Source organism: Ylistrum balloti, unplaced genomic scaffold (assembly GCF_031769215.1).
Source record: "Ylistrum balloti isolate Yb309-2 unplaced genomic scaffold, AGI_CSIRO_Ybal_v1 Utg370110, whole genome shotgun sequence".
Lineage (NCBI taxonomy): Eukaryota > Metazoa > Mollusca > Bivalvia > Pectinida > Pectinidae > Ylistrum > Ylistrum balloti.
In genome coordinates this window covers 943,310-957,548 of record NW_026782132.1, presented here as the reverse complement: position 1 = coordinate 957,548, position 14,239 = coordinate 943,310, and positions in this window count along the sequence as shown.

Sequence of the window (14,239 nt, the reverse complement as noted above, 5' to 3'; positions counted from 1 at the left end):
TAAACACAAACTTGAGCCATATCTATCTTAACCTGCAATTTAGAATTTACAATTATTTCTATCATATATACACACAATGCATGGGCTATATTCTCATAATGTATACATTCTGTCATTCAGAATTCATATCATTTTCTATCACAAGCAAGTGAATATTATAGCCATGCTAATTAGCATATTTCTAAACATCAAAATGATAATCATCTTGCTTAAAATTACTTCATAACAAGAATATTTATGACCATAATTATTTTCCCAAAATCTAGAAGTTTTTGTTTTGTTTCAGATCTATCCTGATAAAATTTGGAACAAATTTGTATTATTTTCTGATTAATACACCCTGACCTAGGTCTGAAATTATCATACATCAACATATTTCTTGATCTATGTATGGGAATAATACCATTGTACTTTTTTTATTACTAAACATACTGAATTTTATCCAAGGCTGACCAAAAATCCTTAACACATGTTTATATCCTCATGGAAATATATAACAGAGTTAGGGAAACCTAGCTTTCACAGTAAAACGTTTTTCTGAATATCAACCTTATGCATTCAAAACTATCAAGCAGCAGAAACTCACCAAGGACATTTCCAAGAGAATCATGAAGTTTTATACTTTTATCAACTTATAGTAAGCACTCTTTTCAAAAGAACAGAAACCATATTGTTCTTGAGTTGATGACCCAGACATCTAGTATAGGATAATATCCCGATAAGCAGATCACAAGTTATCAGTAGAGTTAGCTCCCTTTAAACCTAATATCGGACAGATGATAGATGATGTCCTTGTGGTAATGCGCTCGTCTTTCACTTAACATCCAGGGTTCAAATCCCAAAACTGACCTGAAAAGTATGGAATATCTCCCCTAGTAAAACATCAGATATCTGTAGGGTTATCTTCCCTTGTAGAACATGTGTCCTCTGCAAAATTATCTCCCTTAGACTACATGTTCCTACTTTACTATTGGACAAAATGGAGCTGTCAGATTTCTTTTCATGAGGTGAAATGTTACTGACACAAAGTCATAGCCAAACAGTTCACAAGACAGAAGAGCCAAGTGACAACATATCTGCAAGACTTACTTTTCCCCTAGTTCCTCGATGTACACTACCACTGGGTTTTCCTTGTCACCTATTTCCTGGACATGGCCATGGTAGATAGGACCACAATCTAGTATTACCTGTCAGATAGAAATGATCAAACCTCAGCTTTAAAACAATGAGGCAAAATGCAAAGTCAATACAAACAGTCATCCACAAGAACCTGTCAACACTAAAAGGAAGGCAACATCATTATGAATACCTAAACAAAACTGAAGGTGAATGCAAATAACCTTTTTCATGTACTGAGGCATCCATCACGTTTCTCAATTCTGAAAATTATGTCAGAGCGAAACAAAGATACAACTTTCATTGATCCTCTGATAGTTGTAAAATCATCTTATCATCTTATTATGGATGAATGATCAAGTCTTTAACAGAAAAATCTTATTCACTAGATGTATACACACTATATACCAAAGCATAGAAAATAGCACAGGGATATTATTACCTGCAGATATCTGTACTTTGATTTACTTTGAAAGCACAAAACCCTACTTATTTCTAGTATAAGTAATGAGTTCAAATTATATAACAATTTTGCAAAGACTTTGTGTCAACAAAATTTTTCACATCAAGTAATGAAATGTAAATAGGTAATATTTGTGTAATATGTTATGTAAATATCATTTAAATTTAAATGCAAGTTTACATGTTCTGTGTAATTGACTGATAAGTTTATTTTCTATTGGAGAGCTGAACAGATAGCAAATCATATTTCTAAATGTACTAGATGATAGATAAATAAGAGAAGTGGCATGAGGGTGGTTTATCAATCAGTCACAATGGCCAGAAAACAACAGCTGAATCAGGAGATGGCACAATGAAAGTACCGATATAGATGATCTAGCTGTGCGATCACATTAAGGAATAAATTCCCTACTGTTTGGAGCCAATGATTTATAGGTTTCAAGTCTGTCTGTTTTATGTATGTGTAAATGTATATGTAATGCCTGTTTATACAAGAGATGGCAAGTCTACAATAAAAATTGGATCACTTAACTGTGATTGGCAGACATCAAACAATGTGTGTGTGGCCACACTTGTAGGCATTTCTGCTCAATACCCAATATCAATACACATTAAGTCTATAACCCTGTAGCCTGGAACTGAATATTTGAATTATCTCAAGATAAAATGAACTGAAGAAGAAATGTAACACTGTCAGGAATTATAACATCATATGACCTGAAAGTCACCTCTAAGTCAACATTGTGGTGGAGACAGGATAAGAAAGACTGATACTGCCAAATTCTTATATCTACAATCACAGCTATATGAGAACATTTCACACGATTTTCCTATCAATTTGTTACATTAATGCCAACACTAATAACTTGTTCTCAAAAAAGTTTAAATGAATTACGTAATGTGAAACTTTGATTTTTTGGATTTAACAACTACCAAAAACAGCCTTGCTAGACAAACTTGAAACATCTCCCCAACTATATTTGCCTTGTCAGAGAGGATATATAGTCTAACACACAGGTGCTGCACAACTGACCTTTTATCTTTTTTCTCACTGATCAGGATTTTATAGGTTATTTGCACACTGCTACTCTCTAACTACTTTATTCACTTGCTTTTCAAAGTCCTCATTTAAGTAAATCACCACCCTACTACCTATATAGCAACAGAGAAAGCCCTAAAGTAGAGCAGAGAAAGTCCCTACTCTACTTCCCATATAATAAGAATTCCCAGAGAGATCTTGGCACCCACCATTATTTGATCTTTATTTGCTCTTTGAAAGATTGATAATTTCACTCACTTCTCTTCTCTGATTATGCTCTTATGATAAGAAATTTGAATATTCCTTTACAGAAATAGTGCTGATAATCTTTACCTGCTAAATCCAAGATGGTTGCCTGGAAGCCATTTTGTTTTTTTCTGACCAGTCCCAAAATCTAATTAGCACAAGAAGTGACCAAAGGGAACATACGTAAGAAATCTGAGAGAGATCCATTTAGTACTTCTTAAGAAATAGGATAACAATTTTTACTTGGCAAAATCCAAGATGGCTGCCTGTCGGTCATTTTGTTTTACTGATCAATCCTAAACTCAAACAGGAAGAACTAGGAGCAAAGAGGAACCTACATATGAAATATGAGAAATATCTATACAGTATCTAAGAAGAAGCTATAACAAACATCCAAAATCAAAATCCAAGAAGGCTACCTGTTGGCCATTTTCTTTTTCTGAACAGTACCAAAGTCAAACAGGCACAACAAGGGATCAAGGGAAATATACACATGAAATTTGAAAAATCTGTGCTTTAGTTCTCAAGAAATAACAAGTACAAACTTTCGAAGTCAAAATCCAAGATGGTGTCCTGATGGCCATTTGGTTATTCTAATCAGACCCGAAATCAAGAGGGAGCAACTAGGGACATAGGTAAACCTCAGTATGAAATTTGAAAGAGATCCATTCATTATTTCTAAAGAAATATGGATAACAATCTTTACTCAGTGAAATCCAAGATGGCTGCCTCTCGGCCATTTCATTTTTGGATCAGTCCCAAAATCAAACAGGCACAATTAGGGACCAAGAGGAACCTTATACATGAAATCTGAGAATTTTTTATACAGGATTTCTCAAGAATTAGTGATAACAAACTTTCGAAGTCAAAATCCAATATGGCTGCCTGTAGGCCATTTTCTTTTTCTGATCAGTACCAAAATTAAAACAGGCACAACTAGAGATGAATGGAAAAAATTCACTTGAAACTAAGACAGATCTATGCTGTCGTTCCCAAGAAATAGTGATAAAACAAACTACCCTACCTCCCATATAACTAAAGAGAAAGTCACTACCCTACCTCCTATATACCTAAAGAGAAAGTCACTACTCTACCTCCTATATACCTAAAGAGAAAGTCACTACTCTACCTCCTATATACCTAAAGAGAAAGTCACTACCCTACCTCCCATATAACTAAAGAGAAAGTCACTACCCTACCTCCCATATAACTAAAGAGAAAGTCACTACCCTACCTCCCATATAACTAAAGAGAAAGTCACTACCCTACCTCCCATATACCTAAAGAGAAAGTCACTACCCTACCTCCCATATACCTAAAGAGAAAGTCACTACCCTACCTCCCATATACCTAAAGAGAAAGTCACTACCCTACCTCCCATATAACTAAAGAGAAAGTCACTACCCTACCTCCCATATAACTAAAGAGAAAGTCACTACCCTACCTCCCATATACCTAAAGAGAAAGTCACTACCCTACCTCCCATATAACTAATGAGAAAGTCACTACTCTACCTCCTATATACCTAAAGAGAAAATCACTACTCTACCTCCTACATACCTAAAGAGAAAGTCACTACCCTACCTCCCATATAACTAAAGAGAAAGTCACTACCCTACCTCCCATATAACTAAAGAGAAAGTCACTACCCTACCTCCCATATAACTAAAGAGAAAGTCACTACCCTACCTCCCATATACCTAAAGAGAAAGTCACTACCCTACCTCCCATATACCTAAAGAGAAAGTCACTACCCTACCTCCCATATACCTAAAGAGAAAGTCACTACCCTACCTCCCATATAACTAAAGAGAAAGTCACTACCCTACCTCCCATATACCTAAAGAGAAAGTCACTACCCTACCTCCCATATAACTAATGAGAAAGTCACTACCCTACCTCCCATATAACTAAAGAGAAAGTCACTACCCTACCTCCCATATAACTAATGAGAAAGTCACTACCCTACCTCCCATATAACTAAAGAGAAAGTCACTACCCTACCTCCCATATAACTAAAGAGAAAGTCACTACTCTACCTCCCATATAACTAATGAGAAAGTCACTACCCTACCTCCCATATAACTAAAGAGAAAGTCACTACCCTACCTCCCATATAACTAAAGAGAAAGTCACTACCCTACCTCCCATATAACTAAAGAGAAAGTCACTACTCTACCTCCCATATACCTAAAGAGAAAGTCACTACCCTACCTCCCATATAACTAATGAGAAAGTCACTACCCTACCTCCCATATACCTAAAGAGAAAGTCACTACCCTACCTCCCATATAACTAATGAGAAAGTCACTACCCTACCTCCCATATAACTAAAGAGAAAGTCACTACCCTACCTCCCATATACCTAAAGAGAAAGTAAGCATGATTGCCTTTAAATACATATGATACATAATGAGACCTGAGATGTTATTTTGGCATAACCATGTCCACTATATAACTGCTTGTCACAGAAACACATAATTTATCACATCTTCACTCGTAGTTGTGAATCAAAACTACTTAAATGTGAAGTGTTTCTGACTACACCTCTAATCATTAAAACACTACATTCTACAATCTGTAGCAATACCACCATTAATAGAACATAGGATCCTCTGGACCATTTTCATTAGGTTAGTTAGCATTGCCTGACAGGTAACTATACATATTCATCTACATGGTAGCATCCCTCAGTTATAATTCTTAAAATCAGGTTCTTAAATATAATGAATGTGTTAAATCCCTTCCATATATCAAATAATTTATGTATCTCTCTGTTACATCTCAGGAATTTAGACTTCTGAATTCTGGGACCATCTCTAGAATCAAAACTGTGTTAGGAAACGGACAAAGATATGGAAATCAACAACTCTGGTACTCCAGCTGTTCCATCACTTGTTTGTAGAATGACATCAGAAGAATGTCAGTCAAAAAAAGAATTTAACGATTGCACTTTGTGTAGAAAAAAGAGTTTACATGTTACAGGTGAAAAAGTATACGGTATTAAGTTTGAATTTAATATTTTAAACAAAGTTTTATCAATTTCTGCCAAAGACAGTTTCATTTTCATACACAGCAGCATTAAAGGGAGATAGCTTTTTCTATCCATATCATGGAAAAAATCACTTTTAGGAATTTTCTTTCCAACTGAACAAAACATAACACCTGAGGAGTATTTCATAAGCATAAACTTACTGTTTCTTCACAATTTTTAAAACTTTCAATCATAACTATTGAATTTTTGACCAATCGACATTTTCCACACTATGCTTACCTGTATGAAGCTATGGTTACCAACGTATACAAATATACAGGTATAATTCCATTAATGTCCAGTTATAGCGGTAACTCTGTCACATTAATGGATGGACATCATTGAACTGTCTGATAATGAACATGTAGACTGTAACCTGACACCATCAATCCCTCTGAATATTCTACACAACACATGGGTACATTCTCCAAGTTTATCATTATCACCAACCAGAACATCATGCATCGTCGATTCTCAGTTTTGGGAATATATAAAGTAAGATGTAGGGACCCTTTTTAATTACATATATTTGACTCTGGCTACCAGTATTATGCTGACTTTATTAACTGTGACGGGTGGAGTCAATAGCTACACTGCATGTAGCTGAATATAAATCTCTGTGCTCATATCTGAGTTAATAGTTCTCACTTCTTGAATATATACATAAATCAATTTCTATTAAAATTTTACACCCATGATAGCTGTATTCTCTCTATTCTACACTTAATCTACAAAAAAAAAAGTTAAAAAGTTAAACAACATTGTAAAATATCCTTTCCACGTCAAAAGCCTATTAACATTTAAAAAAAAAAAACATAAAAAAAAAAAAAAAAAGATAGGGTTAAGCTGACAAGACTTCATGTCACCTTACACAAACAGATAGTGTGACAATCTCAAGAAGTGAAAGAACTGGTTGAAATCTTCGGCCAGTTAGCATGTTATTAGCAGTGTATAGTGCCATGAAGGGCAGGCACAAATATTTCTCTTCAGTCCCATTAAAGTAGTCATTCTGCAACATGTCCTTATGGGTGGGGCAAGAGTTTCCAGCCTATTTACCTCTTCTTATATACACACACGTGTACTCAAGATCATGAGAGTGTGGTATGACACATACATTTGCTGCTCTAACAATGTAAACAAAACTTATCTCTTTGCTCAAAAGAATTATGATGAGGGTCCTAGTTCTAAAATCATGACACAATTTAGTAAAATCTCAGTGAAATTGTTCTTAATAACAGAATCAAACGGATCTTATCATGGCTGGTCTCAAATATAATCAACCATATCTCTTGTAGCAGAATTAATTTTTGAACACCTGTTACTGACTTGAACAATAACAACCCATGAAGTATTCTCAGCGATGTCTTTTTTTTTTTAAAGTAAGCTCAAATTGTCACTGTAATAGTAAAACAGAGACAGATAACTAATACTCATATGCAAAGTCTTCAACTAAAAACTTGTCATGACCTGGCCAGATGAATTCATGCGAAGTGAAGCTTCAAAATACATCATCCATGATATTTCCAAACGGTATTTATTTTTCATCAGGTTTTCTTACAAAAAATTGATAATTTTGTTGTTGTCAATTTCCTGTCCCAATTTTTAAAAAAATCATTCATTTTCTTAATTTATCAACTTTGTAACGACCTATTCCAGTGAATGTTAGATCTATATGAGACGTTATGATATTGAGTTGTCAAGTTGATAGTACTCCAGCTTAATGGTTGTAGAATTTGGGTATATGTTATTGTCTACAGAATGTTGAAGTATTGTTAGCTTTCTGTTTAACTCAAATCCATATACTTATTTGTATAACTCAAAATTCAAGTAAAAACACAATTTTTTTTTGTGATTTTCTAATCTCACTATAAAAAGTAAACATCAAATAAACCAACACTACAAGCATTTCTTTTTTCAAACTTGTTTCAGTAAAGTATGTGCTTTATCAAGCTGTTATGACCTTGCATCAGCTGCATTCAGTGTATCATGATGTTATCAAAACTATCTTTTAAATGATAGGTGTAGTCTAGGTTAGAATTATGCACTGTGGCAAGTACCCTAAATAATGCAAACTCACCATTCAAAGATTTAGAACTTTTCAGCATAAATTTAAAGGAAAAACTTTAAAAATTGAAGGCGTATAAAACTTGTTTATTTTCTTTTACAATCTCTGCATAAACATAACAGTGTTTTATAAATGGTGTTTTTTTTCCACTTCTATACCTTAAATATAACCAAATAAAACAAATATGTTCCATACTTCTATAATCAATTCAAACTTATTTGAAGTCTGTGTGTTCTTCTGACAACACCTGTCAAAGGATATCTACAGCATAAAAGGATGAATACTGAAAGTGATCTGTTACTACAATTCACAAGAATGACATCTCGCAATGATGACTCAGATCAACTTCTTATTTTAAAATCTTTATCAATGCCTTTCAAACATTGACATATATCAACGAGACAACACCTACTTATATGCAAAAAGTCAACAGGATGACAATTCTGTACCCAAGCAACCAACTTTCAAACTACCATTTTCACCACGATATTAGTCTTTGTCAATAAATTATTACTGTTAAATCTACTTAACATCAAGCATAAACATGTTGACAGACTTACATGAGTCAACGTAATATGGAATTTATCTGATAAATTCAATAATTTGATACATCACAAGCCTTCAGGAGAGTCACACATCAAATTATGAAGCAAATATTTCATGGACACAAATGTGAGATTCTATTTTTCATTTAATTCCCTGTAAGACCGGTTTATTTCGATTTGGAGAGTACATTTTTCACTACCTTGACAATAATGTGATGTCATCAAGTGGTGATTTCCTAGACCTTTTTGTCTTTACTTGTGAGTTGGTTCTGTTTAATTTTTTATTATAACCATTTTTCAATATAATTTACATGATTATAAGAGGTCTGTAGACACGGTTTATTCTCAAGTGTCCATCATTGTGACCTTTGAACTTTAACTCTTGAACAAATGTTTTAGAAATGTACTAAATAAATTCTACAAAAATCTGAAACATTATTCTAGAATGTTAAAATGAGATGAATTTCTAGGATGTTAAAATGAGACAATTGCTAAAATGTTAAAATGAGACAAATTTCTAGAACAAAGTACTTTACTACAGCAGTCTTTAAGTATTGGTACTTTGAGCTCTAAAACAAATGTACTGAGAATGTTCCACAAAAAAATGTTTAAGAAATGTCAAGGATGTAAAGTATTCAGAAAAAGTTACCAGCTAGTCCACATATGTGTTGCTAAGACTAGAGTAACAAATCTAAACCTAAGTATACTAATTGATTTCCTGGATTTTGATAATTTAATCAGAAGGATTCATCTCACCAATGGAATATGCCACAGATGCCTACTTTTAATTGAGGACATTTACAATGAGCTATTTGTTAATAACTAAAATCACCAAGTATGGGGGAAAATGGATTATTTGAAACATAAAAACATTTCAACAAATAGCTATCACCCAAGTTCTCTTATTACCACATTGATTGAACTGGAAAAAAAATCTAGATGGTAAGATTAAGGAAAAGTAGAATAAGGAATGAACTGTCAGTACATTTGTATCCACATACTGATAACACATCATCAGAATATTAAATAAATAAATAGACCCAACGTCAGTATCAGGTAAGTGGTTTCTTCAGTGAGGCGCTTCACTTAAGCTTGGATACCAAAGGTATGCAGGGCGATTAACGAAATATTAAATAGTAGACAATTAGTAAAAATTACCCACTAACTGGTGACACTTGTTCTTGTTGCGATTGATTCTCCTACGGTTTTATATCATCAGAATATGTCATTTCAATATGTTTTAAAAACAAATGTCTGTCAGGAAACCAAGATGTCAAAAACGTGAGAAAGCTTATTGTGCTACAGGCCCTAACAAACTGAGATAAAATCAGGTGACATCACCATAAATACAAACATTACATCAATAAAACAGGAAGTAAACTGTCCTACAGGCAAAAGGGAAATAACTCTGTACCAGTATAGAAAAAAACTCTGTACCTGTAAATAAAAGAACTACCTGTACAGAAAAAAACTATTGGTATGATAAAAAGATAGACCTGTACAGTAAAAAAACTATTGGTATGATAAAAAGCTGGACCTGTACACAAAGAACTACCTGTACAGTAAAAAAACTATTGGTATGATAAAAAGATAGACCTGTACACAAAGAACTACCTGTACAGTAAAAAAACTATTGGTATGATAAAAATATAGACCTGTACACAAAGAACTACCTGTACAGTAAAAAACTGTACCTGTACAGATAAAACTATTGGTACAGTAAAAAAAATACTGGCAATGTACAGATAAACTAAACTTTACCCACGCTGATAAAACTAAACTGTACCTATAAAGTAAAACCTGGACCTGTAGAGATGAAATTGGACCTAAACAGAGAAAACTGGCCCTGTACAGAGAAAACTAGACCCAAGCAGAGAAAACTGGACCTGTACAGAGAAAACTAGACCCAAGCAGAGAAAACTGGACCTGTAGACATAAAATTGTAACTGTACAGTGAAAACTGGACCCATATAGATAAAAGAATGCCTGTACCAAAAACCTTGTACTGTACAGAGAAAACAGGCCCAGGTAAACTAGCTATTGTCCAAACATAGTCATGTATCCATCAACTTGATGTTGATTTTATCTGACTTCTGTCACTTTTATTTAATATGCTATACAGTAGATGACAATCTTTTAATTATAATGTGAAAGGCTGTATGATTTATGATACACATTATCGGTGTATAATTATAAAATTCAGAAATCAGAACTTATTGGTAAACAACCAACAATCTAATCTTAAATGGAAACAAAAGTACCATCATAAGTATATTAACATGAAAACAATTCTAATTAAGTAGGGATGGGAAAAACCTAGAAACTTTTATACTAATTCCTCTGTAAAACATTTGATCTTTTTGATATAACGTTTTTAGATTTGTGATCTCAATTAGAAAAAAAAAGTTAAAAATCTTTTCACCTTACAAATTCGAAAAATTTTGTCCTTACCTGACACTTGTCACCTGGCGAGAAAGTGAAATGACGGAACTTTTCTCTGTGAATTGCTTCTGAAAAAAATAAAAACCTTTTAAAACAAAACAGATTATTTCCTTCTGTATACTTAAGTACATATATAACATAAGTTGTATAATGGATCTCAACCAAAAGAAATCTTATCTACAAGTACAAACATGTAAATGACTTATTACCTTTTTAAAGGCAAAACATTAAAAAGTTAATAACTTCCCTCTGTCCTAAACTGGTACACTGTATTGCCTATGGTAATTAACTCAATCTATGTCTACAATCATTCTATAGTTTTAGACAATCGTTAAAGAATGAAAGTAGAGAATATTTTACTATTAATATCACCAAAAGTAAAACAAAAAGTTTGATCAACCGTAAATAAAAATTGTGATGGATAAAAGCATAAAATTTCAAGTTTTTCAATAATTATAGTACACTTTATCAATCTGAAAATTAACAATAAGAAAACATATGGCAATTTATATAATCTATCACCAAAAACCTGTTATATATAGTTTTTTTCTTTTTGAAGGTACACATATATATCTTTTAAGATACCTACCTTTGTTTGTATTTTATGTAAAGAATACGAATGTAAATGTAATATACTTCCAAAATATATGATACTACTTGGCTACTGTGAAGTGCATATTTCAATAGCTGGAAGAGTATTGAAGTGATACTGGTAAGTTTTCCATATTTAACCAAAGTTACTCCAGTATAGCCCACAGGTTTAGAATTGTTGTATGCAATTTTGAACATGCTTATGACAATAACTTGCCCCAAGGCTGGACAACACACTTAACAGTAAAGTCAGTTGTAGTATTGTTATGAAATGCCCAGCAGCATATGATATCTTAAGGTTCATTTCTCTTTGCTAATGGAGCAAATTTGTTTTCATTTAGAAAATTATTTCAGACACTGATAACAGTTTTGCTGTCAAATTTACTGTTGAATGTAACTGCGGTCTCTTCATGATATGACTTGTTGGACACTTAATTGTTAAGATAAGATCAGATTTCCCATCATTGGAGAACATCTAATACAAGCTATATCAATATTGACCCTAGGAAAATCTATTACTAATAGTGTACTTCTGATCAAAGATATTCATACAAAGAAAATTTCACCATCATATCTATAAAAGTAGAAATCACTCTCAACAATAAATCTCATCAAAATACACATAATTGTTTGTACCAATTTTGTCAACTACAGAGAATCTGAGTTCCCTTTAAACTACAATGTATTAATTAAAAATCCCCTTCCAACAAGATTTATAAAAAAAAAATCCCATCAAACAATGGTAATTACAGTTCCCTTCAAACTATGTTGATCATATCAAAAATCCCCTTCCTACTATGGTAATCAAAAGTTTCCTCCCAACTATAGTTATCTATTTTCTCTTTCCAACTTAGGTAATCAACGATGCCCTTCTTACTAAGGTGCTGAAAGCTTCCTTCCATCTAAGGTTATCAAGAGTCAACTTCCAACTTAGGTAATGAAAGGTTCCCATGCATCACACTAAGATAATCAAAGGTTCCCTTCCAACTCAAGTAATCAAGTCCCTTTCCAACTTAGCTAATCAAAGATGCCATTCCAGCAAGTGAGTGGGGACATTTAACATAGTTGGAAATCGATCTAAATCACAAGGTATCAGATCAAAACAAAACTATGTTTATTTCTTCTCATCATGCAATCATATCCTGATTACAAGGTAAATGTTTGGATAGCTTCCACTTTATGTGGGAAAACTCAGAACCAAACCTTCAACATTATTAACACAATGTCCCAAATTCTGGTCATAAGGCAGTGTTTTAAAAAGTTTCCATACCATAACACAGGGATAAAACCTAAAGCTGATGTGTCCCAGTTATGTCCCAAGTTATAACCCAGATAGCAAAGATCAGGTCCTGACTTTGACCATGGGGATAGATCTGGTAAGAAGAACAAGTGCATCTCCTTGTGTCTACTATTTATTGTTACTGAATGACCTAATAACAGCCAAGGTCATGTAAGGATGTGTCAAGTTTGAGGGTTGGGGGAAAGCCCAAGTTTCTGAAAAAAAAACACTGACCTACTGCCATGTTAGCTAGTGACTGTTCCACCTACTTTGAACCCACCACCAGAGGTGGAGGGCTAGTGATAAAGACAGTCTGACACCTTAACCACTTCGCCACCGCAGCCCTGCATCTCGTCGATACAAGTTTTAGCAGATATTTGGTTATATGATAAGGACTGGTGTAGCATTGTATTGTGAAGCATGTGGAAATGTCCCCACCCATGTAATTTTTGTTTTGTTTTATTATGTATTGTGGAATATAATTAAGTCAACTGATAAAAAATTTAGTGAAGAAAAATCAATTGAAATCAAAGTGTAAAGCAGCTCCACTTTACCTTAGGGGAGGGGGAGGTTCACTTAAAACTTTGGCTTCACTTTACCATACTACATCAGAAAAGTATCAGTTTTATGACCCAACCACTGTGACATTCAAAGTATGTAGGACATTTATTTAAAGAACTAATACAAATTGTATTGAACTTTACCAGAAATATCAGCATCACTGACTCCTCTGATTTTCTGGCACCCTCACCTGTAGATTGTTCAGGTGTGTAGTACTTTACATATGCAAAGGAATGTCACAACCCTTTTAATAGCAACAACTTTGTTATTTATGATTATCTTTGAACAACTCCTTGAACAACTCATCTTCATATGCTCTGTATATAAATACAAGTAATAACTTGACTCCAATTAGGATGGACTCTTTAACCTACAGGTATTCACATCTTTAAAGGTCAAAGGTACTAATAAGGGGTTTTTCAAGACAAGCATGATTACCCTAGAGGTAAGTATTACATGTAAGCCCATGTAGACAGTATTTTTTTTAGTTTTTGCCCCAGTAACTGGATTTTACACCCTTACTCTCATAACAAGAGTACCAGAGGTTGAACAGCATTCATTGCATATGGTAACATGAGATCCCAGAGGGATCTTGGCGCCCACCATTTGAGGATCTGTTTTCAGTTCTTGAAGATTTGTTTATTTTTTTTTGTTTGTTACAGGTGTTGTTAATGTTCATGAACTGGTCTTCATTGAATGTACTCAATGACGGCACAAGATATTTTTATTAAGCACCTATTAGCAAATATCATTTGAAAAAGATCCCAAAGTATTATTAGATAGCAGTCAGTTACAGGTGGATAATGGACAATATGCTTGTGCTGTATTACTGTCGACATCCAAGATGGCTGACTGTGGG